We start from the raw sequence: 13,301 nt of genomic DNA on the forward strand, positions 1-13,301 counted from the left end.
ATATTCTAGCAAAATACCCGCGCTTCGCAGTGGCGAAGTACTGCATTAAAATTTTTATTAAGAAGAAAATTTAACCTTTTTAAACTGAGGGAAAATATGCCAATAATTATTTGTTAAGGATCTCTTTGTATACCATTTTGTCAGTTCGGCCCTCCGGTTGTAACATGACCAAGCTGTGCGCTGAGCTTACTCTTGAGCATGCAACTTACAGTTGGCCATGTGAACAGTAATCTTGTTTCAAATCTCACAGCTTGGATTGCTGCTCTCATAATCGGTTTGAGTTTCATGGTTTGTTTCAATTAAGTTAGAATTTGCAGAAATTGTGTTGAAGTGACATTCGGCATCTGTCAAGCGTTATAAGCATACAGCCGGTTTCATCGATAACTTCACATCCAGCTTTTGGGAGTTTAAACATTCATAAACATCAAAGTGTCCACTACTCAAATCGTCACCTGTGAATCTAAGATGTTTAAGAGGCATTGGCGGTTGTCGAAAGGTGTAAAATATTTGGCGATTTCGGTACACTTGAAAGCGACAACCGATCAATTCAGCGGCAGCCATCAACTCACATGCAGAACCATAAGTGAAGGGCTTAAGCATTTCACTCTTCTAGTGCTCCTGTGTACTATAATTATCTCCTGTACTGTCATCAGTCCACACCTTGAACCTGTCCCAGTCATTCAATATATAAGACACAATGTTCCTCCGGATATCAAGACTGAGCCTGATATGGCCGTGCAATATGTAACAAAGAGAATGGAAAAGATAGGTGGTATCTCCGGGCATGGAAACCACTCGGTAAGTGACTGTTTTTTGATCGATAGTGATCATCTCAATAGACATGGTGAAGGGGGTTGGAATGATAAAGGAAATGGGTACCTGAGCAATGTAAAGTAAGTGTAAAATACCTATACAATAACTATAATTGTAATAAACCAACAATAAAACAGCGGAGAAGCCGTGGATTAAAAAAAAAGGTTGTAGTTATCAGTAGGGAGACATGAATCCCGTGGCAAATCAAGGAAGGCAGCCAACAACGTGGGTCCCCCATCCCAACGCCGTCTCACACGGTGACCGAGCTGCAGGCTATGGACGTATATATGTACGTAAGTCGGATTCATTTAGTGTTGGGAACCCGTGTACCAAATTTCTTGAAGATGGGCCCATAAGTAACAAAGACTGTTGAAAAGTTCAATAAGGCGGCCGACAGTGGCATCATACCACTGAAATAAGTACGTACATTGGTTTCGGTTAGCTCAGGGAAGCCACCTACCAAATTTCGTGAAGATGGGGTCGTAAATAAGAAAGTTCAACTTGGCGGATGTTGTTGACCGTTATGACCGTTACGCGTAGAATTTCGAAATGAAACCTGCTTAATTGTTGTAAGTAAGCTGTAAGGAATGGGCCTGCCAAATTTCAGCCTTCTACCTACACGGGAAGTTGGAGAATTAGTGACGTTGGAAAGTTCAATATGGCGGCTGACAGTGGCCTCATACCACCGAAATAAGTATGTACATCGGTTTGGTTAAGCGAGGAAGCCGCCTACCAAATTTCGTGAAGATGGGGCCATAAATAAGAAAGTTCATGGCGGATGTTGTTGACTGTTATCGACCGTTACGTGTAGAATTTCGAAATGAAACCTGCTTAACTTTTGTAAGTAAGTTGTAAGGAATGAGCCTGCCAAATTTGAGCTTTCTACCTACATGTGAAGTTGGAGAATTAGTGATGAATCAGTCAGTCAGTCAGTCAGTTAGTGAGGGCTTTGCCTTTTATTATTATATCTATACTAATAAAAGGCAAAGCCCTCACTCACTCACTCACTCACTCACTCACTCACTCACTCACTCACTCACTCACTCACTCACTCACTCACTTACTCATCACTAATTCTCCAACTTCCCGTGTGGGTGGAAGGCTGAAATTTGGCAGGTTCATTCCTTACAGCTTCCTTACAAAAGTTGGGCAGGTTTCATTTCGAAATTCTACGCGTAATGGTCATAACTGGAAGCTGTTTTTCTCCATTTACTGTAATGGAGATGAGCTTGAACGCCGTGGGGGAGTTTCGTGTGACATCATCACGCCTCCACGTAATCACGCAGTACATAGAAAATCAGGAAGACCTCCAAAAAGCGCTGAAGAAAACATGCATTATATAATTGAGAAGGCAGCGAAACAATAAGAAGCGGCGAGTGACATATACAACCATATTGATGAGTTCTGCTACTTGAAACAAAGCACGATGTAAACCTACACTTTAAATTAAGTTCATAGACAGGCTGCCGCTGGCGTTTATAATTTAGTGCCTGCCCACATAAGGCCGTCCGTCAGCGGCAATCCAATAGCAAACTCCACTAAATATTCACGGGTTAAGGACTGTGCTTATGCAGAGGAAGATGAGATGGTCAGCGTGGTGTTTGGCACAAACTCAGCGAAACTGCGAGAGAAAGTTTTAAGTGCCAGGACTAAGGTAACATTAAATACAGCCATGGACATAGCACGAGATGGCACCAGCACAGCTGGGGAACTTCGATGCATGTACACCGAGCGGCTCACGTGAACTGGCGCAGTGCACAGATAAAAGCAACAGTTCCAAAGAGCTGAACAAAACCGAATTACACAATTGAAAAGGCAGCAAAAATATGAAGCGTCTGATACATACAAGCATATTCATAAATGCAACTACTGTGGAAACAAAGCACACGGTGGAAAAAGTCAATGTCCCGCAAAAGGAAGACAGTGTAAAAAACCCATGCATGCAGTGTGTCAGGTCTCGGATAAAGAAGAAGACGAGCTGTTTATTGATGCAGTAAGAAACGAATCGATGAATGAAACCTGTCATCTTTACAGCGATTGACAAACACGGAATGTAACTTGAACACAACACATCCTACAAATACAAACCTGATTGAAAGAAATAATGATAATCAAATCCTTGATGACAGCAACACTCAGTAACACTCACAAAACAAATACTGTATATTGACAGTCATGTTACGTTATTTTTAAAATGTTCCCTTTTCTTTTTCTAGCTTTTTTAACACACTACTTCTCCGCTGCGATACGCGGGTATATATATATATATATATATACATCCCGATCTACATACTCGAATAATGGATACTTTATTCGCCATCAATGATTGTTTTGGTAAAGCCATACTCAGTGTATTCATTAGATGAACGGTAAAAAAGTAAGAGCGAGGGGAGGATGACTTATTGAGGCATGCAGGCTGTAGTCGCGTCAACTCTATCTGAATTTGCGATCACATTTGAAAAATATATCTTTTCAAGTTCTATTTAGTCCATATGTGTCAAACTCAAGGGCGCGGGCCACATCCATGTAATTATATCCGCCCGCGAGATCATTTTATATACTGTATTATTGTTATTAATGGCCGGGTATATGAAGCGCTGGTAACACAATAAACTACAGATCCCATAATGCAGCGCTTCAGCTGCCTTGCCAACACTTACGCGTTAATCAAGTCTAGCTTATGATGCTGCAAGTTATTGCGAAGCTAGCTCACACGATGCTGAAGAGAAAAGTTGATTCTGAAAATAGAGCCTTTAAAAACCGATGGGAGGCTGAGTATATGTTTACTGAACCCGTGTGTCTCATTTGTGGAGCTAATGTGGCTGTAATTACAGAATTTAATCTAAGACGGCACTATGAGACAAAACATCAGGGAGTTCTGTGTTGTGGAGATTCTCAGGATGGATTGCAGGTGCTCATCAGTGAGGCTGAAAGACCTGAATGCAATGCAGAAGATACAGAAAGCAGAAGAATTAAATAAGAATCTGACACTTCAGCGGACGTTTTACCGTGCACAATCACAAAGTGATTTCAAGTGAAGTTGCTTTTATGGGAGACACAAATGCACCAGTGCAACTTTCCCTGTTGCCAAGTAATGTTAAACCAAGTCGTCACTACGGTGTTCCCAAATACGCACTTTGCTGATAAACCGGCGCACTGAGTTTGCACGGCGCTTTGGTGACTTTGAAGAACAAAAAAAGTCCGTCTACATGCGGCTCGAACCTTGTGCATGTTTGGTAGCACATATCTGTGTGAGAAGCTCTTCTCAGTGATAAAGAATAACAAAACAGCACACAGGAGTCGCCTCACTGATGAGCACCTGCAATCCATCCTGAGAATCTCCACAACACAGAACCTCACACCAAACAGAAACGAACCTGTTGCCAAAAAGATGCCAGGCGTCCAGCTCTAAAATGACATATGAGCAAAGACAACTTAATGATTTGATTTGTTATTGCTGAAAGGAACACATTTTATTTATATTTCCAGGTTTTGTTATGCAGCATGTTCATATTTGAATTTGTATAATTTTGAAAGGATATATTTTTATGGAGAGCAAAATCTTTTGGGATATTTAAAATCTAAGTTTATTTTTTATATAAATTTACATAAGAGTAAAGAAATTTGAATGTTTGTTCTTTTAAGTTATTTAAGGTTTGAGTTGATTTATTCACGAATAATATTCCTGTCTGATTTTACCATTCCTACCAAAGATATTTCTGTCGACTAAATAAAAATTCCTTCTATTTAAAATTTAAATAGAACTTGAACAAATACGATAGTTCATAATATCCACGCAGACTTGCACGTAAGAGCGGGAGTTATCCGTTTTAACAAGCAGCGTATTGCACTGATACGAAATAGCTGTGTGTGTATATATGTAGATATGTATGTATATGTATGTGTATATATGTAGATATATATATGTATGTATATATGTGTATGTGTATATATGTGTATATGTATAGATATGTATATATATATGTTTATGTATGTGTGTGTGTAAATATATATATATATTTATATATATATATATGACAGCAACACTCATCACTCACAACAGTGACAAAACAATTACATTGACAATCATGTTACGTTATTTTCAAAATGTTTCCTTTTCTTTTCATTGCTTCTTCAACACACTACTTCTCCGCTCACTGGCTGGTATTTTAACTTGTATATATATATATATATATAGTGGTAGATAGGGGGTGCTCTCGCTCCCTTGAACCCCTGTCCACGACTCCAAACACCAGGTAAAAGTCCAGATGTTGACTTTATTTAATTGCCACAGTGCACAAAGCACACTCTCCTCCATAATACTCATATAACTCACTATAAATCACAATAATACAATCCTCCAGCTCCCAGACGCGTTGCCACCCTTCCACCCAGCTCAGCTCTCCGTCTGGGAGCTCCCACAGTCCTTTTATATTCCCTGACCTGGAAGTGTTCTCAATCCCCAGTCCATGTGATCCTCAATCACTTCCGGGTCAGGCAAAAGTTCTTTTCTTCACCCGGAAGCCCGTCGCTCTTCCTATGACGAACTTCCGAGTCATAGGGCACAAATGAGTCTTCGGTCCTTCCTGTAGCACCCTCTTGCGGCCCCTGAGGTATCCAGCAAGGCTGAGGAAAAAAACTAAATCGTCCATGATTCCCTGTTGGTTTTTGGGGCACCTCCATACTGCAGGGAGGGCTCCATCTTGCGGCCTGGGGGTATTGATAGATAGATAGATAGATAGATAGATAGATAGATAGATAGATAGATAGATAGATAGATAGATAGATAGATAGATAGATAGATAGATAGATAGATAGATAGATACTTTATTAATCCCAAGGGGAAATTCACATAATCCAGCAGCAGTATACTGATACAAAGAAACAATATTAAATTAAATAGTAATAAAAATGAAAAAAATTAAAATAAAATTAATGTTAGCATTTACTCCCCCGGGTGGAATTGAAGAGTCGCATAGTGTGGGGGAGGAACGATCTCCTCAGTCTGTCACTGAAGCTACTCCTCTGCCTGGAGATGACACTGTTCAGTGGATGCAGTGGATTATTCATGATTGACAGGAGTTTGCTTAGTGCCCGTCGCTCTGCCACAGATGTTAAACTGTCCAACTTTAATCCTACAATGGAGCCTGCCTTCTTAACAAGTTTGTCCAGGCGTGAGGCGTCTTTCATCTTTATGCTGCCACCCCAGCACACCACCGCGTAGAAGAGGGCACTCGCCACAACCGTCTGGTAGAACATCTGCAGCATCTTACTGCAGATGTTGAAGGATGCCAACCTTCTCAGAAAGTATAGTCTGCTCTGACCTTTCTTACATAGAGCATCAGTATTGGCAGTCCAGTCCAATTTGTCATCCAGCTGCACTCCCAGATATTTAAAGGTCTGCACCCTCTGCACACAGTCACCTCTGATGATCACAGGGTCCATGAGGGGCCTGGGCCTCCTAAAATCCACCACCAGCTCCTTGGTCTTGCTGGTGTTAAGGTGTAAGTGGTTTGAGTCGCACCATTTAACAAAGTCTTTGATTAACTTTCTGTACTCCTCCTCCTGCCCACCCTGATGCAGCCCACAATAGCAGTGTCATCAGCTTTTGCACGTGGCAGGACTCCAGTCATATTGGAAGTCTGATGTATATAGATTGAACAGGACCGAGAAAGTACAGTCCCTGCGGCGCCCTGTATTGCTGCACACAATGTCAGACCTGCAGTTCCCAAGACGCACATATTGAGGTCTGTCTGTAAGATAGTCCACAATCCATGCCACCAGGTGTGAGTCTACTCCCATCTCAGTCAGCTTATCCCTAAGGAGCAGAGGTTGGATGGTGTTGAAGGCGCTAGAGAAGTCCAAAACATAATTCTTACAGCACCACTGCCTCTGTCCAGGTGGGAGAGGGATCGATGAAGCATATAGATGATGGCATCCTCCGCTCCCACCTTCTCCTGGTATGCGAACTGCAGAGGGTCGAGGGCGTGGCGGACCTGTGGCCTCAGGTGGTGAAGCAGCAGCCGCTCCATGGTCTTCATCAGATGTGACGTCAGAGCAACAGGCCGGAAGTCATTCAGCTCACTAGGACGTGATACCTTTGGGACAGGAGTGATACAAGATGTTTTCCAAAGCCTTGGGACTCTCCCCGTTCCAGGCTCAGGTTGAAGATGCGCTGTAGAGGACTCCCCAGTTCCAACGCACAGGCCTTCAGCAATCGTGGCGATACACCATCTGGACCCGCTGCTTTGCTGGCACAAAGTCTTTTCAGCTCTCTGCTCACCTGGGCTGCTGTAATTGTGGGTGGGGATGTCTCACCTATGCTGGTATCAGCAGAAGGATGGTTGGAGGATGCAGTACTCCGAGGTGAGAGTGGGTTACTGTGATCAAACCTATTAAAGAAGTTGTTCATTTGGTTTGCTCTCTCCACGTCTGTCTCGATGGCGGCCCCCCGCTTCGAGCTGCAGCCAGTGATAATCTTCATCCCATCCCACACTTCCTTCATGCTGTTGTTCTGCAACTTCTGCTCCAGCTTTCTCCTGTACTGCTCTTTCACGCCCTGAGCTGGACTCGGAGTTCCTTCTGCACGCACTTGAGCTCATGCTTATCACCACCTTTAAAAGCCCTTTTCTTCTGGTTCAAAAGGCCCTTGATGTCACTTGTAATCCATGGCTTGTTGTTAGCATAGCAGCATACTGTTCTTACTGGAACTACAATGTCCATACAGAAGTTGATGTAATCAGTTGTGCATTCAACAGCCTCTTCAATGTTCTCACTATGTGACCCAAGCAATATATCCCAGTCTGTAGTTCCAAAGCAGTCTCTCAGAGCCTGCTCTGCCTCAGGGACCACTTCCTGAATGAGCTGTAGTTGTAGGTAGCGCCCTCACTCTTGGTTTGTATTGAGGCTGAAGCAGAACCAGGTTATGATCTGCTTTCCCAAGCGCAGGCAGGGGTGGCGCTGTATGCGTCTTTAACGCTTGCATACAGTAGGTCGATAGTCCTGTTTCCCGAGTGTTACAATCCACATACTGGGAGAAGGCAGGTAATGTTTTGTCCAGCGTTACATGGTTAAAGTCTCCAGCGATTAGCACAAGTGCCTCAGGGTGCTGCGTTTGTAACTTAGCAACTGCGGAATGGATGATGTCACTCGCCATCTCGCGTTCGCTTGAGGGGGGATGTAAACAATAACAGCAATCACGTGTCCAAACTCTCTGGGCAAGTAATAGGGGCGCAGACTTACGGCCAACAGTTCGATGTCCCTGCAGCAAGTGGAGATTTTAACGTTTACATGTCCTGAGTTGCACCACTTTGTATTGACATAGAGAGCGAGTCCTCCTCCTTTCTTCTTTCCACAGGTACTTGCGTCTCTGTCCACTCTAACTGTGCTAAACCCGGTAGCTCCACATTAGCATCTGGGATGATAGACGTTAGCCACGTTTCACTAAAACACAGCAAGCTGCATTCTCTGTAGGTTCTGACATTTTTCACCAGCACAGCCAGTTCGTCGATCTTATTTGGTAGTGAGTTTACATTTCCCAGGATCACAGAAGGCACCGACGGTTTATAACGCCATTTTCTCTCAAGTTGTCTCGATTTAATCTTATCTTTTATCTTTGCGCCGCTCGGCTGCCCCGATATCGTCTTCTTACCTCGTCAGGTAAATAAGGAACCACACCGGCATAAGCATTTCTTCTCAGTGCTTTAAGCTGACTACTTGAATAGGTGATTGTCGGGGTGTAAAAATCCATGTCAAATAGTAAAATAGTAAAAAGTGTCCAGGGAGCAATTCCACATAAAAGAAAGTGGTAGAAGTGATCAGTGAAATAGAGAAAATAGAGATAAAAAGGTAAAATGATAAAGTCATATACGGAGCTGCTGGAAAGGCTGGCACTCGGATGCGGCGCCGGAAATAATAATAATGGGATGATAAGCTGGCCAAATATCACAATATATATATTGTCATGCACAAGCGCATGGAGAGCAGCTTAAGGACCTGACGCACACTGCGACAAGTCCTGCCGGGGACAACGGCTGGGTACTAACTAATATCTTTTTGTTTCCTCAGAAAGAACGAAGCACCGCCGTCGTAATTTCGCCTGGATGACTAAAGAGCCGCAACATTTCCGGGTTCCTTTCTACCCTCTGGTCCTTGCTTGATGACGTCAGTTACCCATCCACCACCACAATTTTCCCAGCATCACACTGTTTTCATTTCCGGTCCGATCCTATAAGTTGTCCGTCTGCCAACCCTTTTTGTTTGATGATTTTGTTTGGAAAATATCTGACCTTTAATTTACAATGTACAGTATGGGGCTAAAAACCCAAAACCTTTATGATTTTTTGTACTTTTCTTACAATATATACAGTATATATATATATATATATATATATATATATATATATATATATATATATATATATATATATATATATATATATATTGTCACACACATGTGATTAGGGGACAACTAAATGGCCAGAATAGATGTAATTCCACACTGGACCGGGGGTGGCAAAGTGCACTGATTCCATCTCTAAATTCCTTGTAGACCATTCTTGGGAAATCCCACTCGGTTCTGGGGCAACCAACGACGTCACTTCCGGTTCTGGTCCTGATGACATCACATGCTCTGTGAGCATTTAAAAGCCGCCATCTTAAGACAATAGTCAGTTCTGTTTTGGACTCAGTCGTGTGAACATGTCTGTTCTTTTTGATAGATTTTGCAGCCGAGAAATATTATATAGGTTTCTGCCGCAAACCTTCCCAGTGTCTCTTGGTCATTCTTATTACAATATACTGTATATTTAGTGAAACCCAGGCACTGCTTGTCAGCTGCCTAATACCATCCCTATGGTGAAGCATGGTGTCAGCATCATGCTGTGTTGGTGTTTCTCAGCAAAAGGGACAGGGTAACTGGTCAAAATTGAATGAAAGATGAATGCATCCAAATACAGAGAGCACTTTGAAGAAAACATGTTGCAGAGTATTGGGGCGACAGTATAACCCAAAGTATACAACCAAGACAATAATGGAGTGGCTATAGGACAAGTCTCTAACTGCCCTTGAGTGGCCCAGCCAAAGCCAGATTTAAACCCCTTAGAACTTCTGTGGAGAGACCTGAAGATAGATGTTTACAGACACTTCCCATCCAATGTAACAGAGCTTGTAATGATCTGCCAGGAAGAACTGGAAAAACGGCCCAAATCCAGATGTACAAAGCTTGTAGAGCTCACCCAGAAAACTTGAAGCTAGATTTGCTGCCAAAGGAGCTTCTACAGATAACTAAATAACTAAATATACTAAATTAACAGTCTAAGTACTTAAATGAATGAGAGATTTCAGTTTTTGATTTTCAAAAATTTGCAAACCTTTCAGAAAACATGTTATGACTTTGTCATTATAGGTTACTGAGTGTAGACTGATGACAACAATGACAAATGTAACCATTTAAAATTAAAATCTAAAACACATTAAAGTGTGCAGAAAGTGAAAGGTTCTGAATACCCTCTGAATCCACTTGAAATATTATGTTTTTAAAACCATTTTGTAAAGTTGAATTTCTTATCTGCTTTATCTTTTCACTTCAGTTTCTTTCATATGCAACAGAATAAATTGAACTCGATGTTTTAAGCAAAAACTAACTGCACACATTGCTTAGCTCTTGACATTCATCACTTGCTAGCATATTACATGGGAAATTCAATAGTACGCTTTGAGGTTCATAGTATAGCAAATTAGTAAAATGTTAAGAGTTTTTTTTTTTAATTCTGGCCCCTTTGGTTTGTTTCTTCCTTTAGTTACCTGAATCAATTACCTGCCTTTTAAGTGCATGCAGCTGATTCATTCCCCTTCAGCTTTTACTGATTTAGTTTAACTTAAAAAAAAAAAGAAGAAAAATCAATGTGCAACTTTCAAAGGATCAGTTCTGCTACTCAGTCGGTGGTGGCTGTGATTGCTTCAGCAGATCTGCTGCTTCTCAATCATTACTTCTGGCTGGTTAACAGCCCAAGACTAAGCAATGCCTGCGTTTTCCTGCTGACAACTCACAATGAAGTGTGGCTACGCTGCTTTCTAACATCATCCTTTTTGCTGATCCTATGTGAGCATTCCTTTCTTTTGACCTGATCTGTGAACAGGTCGGATGACTGAAATATTCAGAATAGATGAAGCTTATCAAAATTTTGACCCAGAACTAAGCTGTCATCCAACGTTCATCTTTTGTGTGTCATGTGCATTTGTATCAACAGAAAGGCAAGTGATTAATAAGCTATAGTGTAGAACAGATGGCATCTGAAGTAAGCAACATAAATTACATAATGTTTGCAAAATGTAAAGAGACAAACAGTCATATAAATGTTTGGGATTTCCTATTCAGTTGCCATTTTAACAAAGAAAGTTGGACGGACATAAGAAATTTGACAAACAAGAAGAGGACATTCAGTCCATCAGGCTCATTTGTTTAGCTAATAGCTACGCTGTCCCAATATCTCATCTAGATACTTCTTAAAAGTTCTGCTTCATCTCCATGCCCCAGTAGATTGTCACAGACTCCCAGAACTCTTTGTGTAAAGAAGGGTTTCCTGGCTTCAGTCCTAAATGCATTTCAAGTGGTGTCTTTGAGTACAATATGTGATTAAGTATTTAGTTTAAATAATTCTGCTGGATCTACTTTGAGAACTGTGAATGTGTGGATTAGATTACAATATGCAAGCTTTCATGGCAACTCCAGCCCCTTCTTCAGGCAGGATGTAATCTACTACTACTAATCTACTATTAAAATATAGTGTACTGTGACACATGCATCACTGTCTTGCACATCAAAACACGAGGCTGAGTCTCAGTACTTTAGCAAAAACAGCTTTATTCAGCTTGAAAAAGGAAGAGCGTGGTTATTTATTGTAGTGGGATCTAGCACTCTCCTATACTCAGGCAGAGCAAACAGGCAGGGTCAGGGCCCAGGACAGTGGCCAAGTAATATTGCTCCCTGCCTTTATAATGTTCCTTGCATCACCCATCGGCGACAGGTGCATACTGAATAGTTAGATCTCGATCAGCTCGTAGTCGTTTCCGTGGCGCTCTTCTGCTGTGCTGTGAACCTGTGGTTGCTTCAGCAACAGGCAAGCAGTCCTCTACAGATGTGGCAGGTGTGCTTTGGTGTGCCGTCCTATTGAGGGGGGGCAGGTTGATTCCTAAAAGAGTTCCGAAACCTCTCAATAGAAATAAATGGCTGTTCCCATTTAAGATACACACCAATCCCATGCATGTGACTTGATACAAACTTAATTTGACTGGCACTTACATTTAATTCAAATTAATCACACCATGGTTTTTAAAATTAAGCAGCAATGTGACCGGGCTATAGCCTCAAAATTTTTTATCATTTTGGAAAATATCCAGCTTCTAATCTGCTAATCTGCAGTTTGGGAATTTCCTGGGGAGGGAAAGGTGCCTTAAATAAAATGTGTTATTGTTATTATTATTAAAATAAAATGTGTTATTATTATTATTGTTATTATTATTAAAATAAAATGTGTTATTATTATTATTATTATTATTATTATTATTATTATTATTATTAGAGCATGGCACAAAAGAAGCAACCCTGGAGCAGATGCCAGTCCTCCACAACTCAAAGTATGAGTATGTTTTGTTATTGTTTGAATTCAGTATAATTTGTTCATTTTATCCTTTTGATATCACTTTCTTACCATTTTAAAAATCTTTTAGATGTTTTCACATATAAGGCAAAATGCACCTACTGTGATAGCTATGTCTGTCTGTCTGTGCCATTGCAATAGCTCATCCCCTAAAGGACAGATTTTATAGAAAATTAGCATACTTTTTCTCCGAGGAAATTTGTCTGAACAGTTCAATTTTTATTGAGTGATCTCAAATAGTGCGTGTTGTGCAAAGCTTTGAATCTGCAAACTCATCTGTCTTAAAACAGAGAAAGATTCTGCTCCATGTCAGTCATGCATCACTTTGTTGTATTAAATTCAGCTTGAGAACAGTGCGGTCATCCATGGGAAGGACAGCTTTTGACAAGAGATACATTTCTGGGTGCCAAACCAGCCATCTCTGTTTACTTCAATTGTTTAATCTGAAACCAATGCACAATGGAGCAAAATCAACAAAACTCCTGCCTGTCAAGAGCTCTTTAGAACAGATAAGGTCAAGGCACGAGGGAGCTCTGTCTCTTTGTTCTCTCAATCAAGGAGTGACACCTCCAGCTGGGCGGTTGTGCTTTTATGGTCCATGGACAGGAAGGGGCAGAGTCAGTTGCCCTCACTAGGCGGTTTCATGGCCCTGTGTATGAAAAGGTAAACAACATTGTTAGTAGCAGCGTCCTCTCTTGGCCCGTGGTGGGATTGTATACCTGGGAGGAACCCAGTTACTTCAGCTTGTATATTTTATATATCTTCCTCTTGCTCAATAGCCAGTCAGATCCCCAGTGCAAGTTAGTCAAAACTCTGGGGAAGACTCAC

The sequence above is a fragment of the Polypterus senegalus genome, chromosome 14 (genome assembly GCF_016835505.1).
Source record: "Polypterus senegalus isolate Bchr_013 chromosome 14, ASM1683550v1, whole genome shotgun sequence".
NCBI classification, from domain to species: domain Eukaryota; kingdom Metazoa; phylum Chordata; class Cladistia; order Polypteriformes; family Polypteridae; genus Polypterus; species Polypterus senegalus.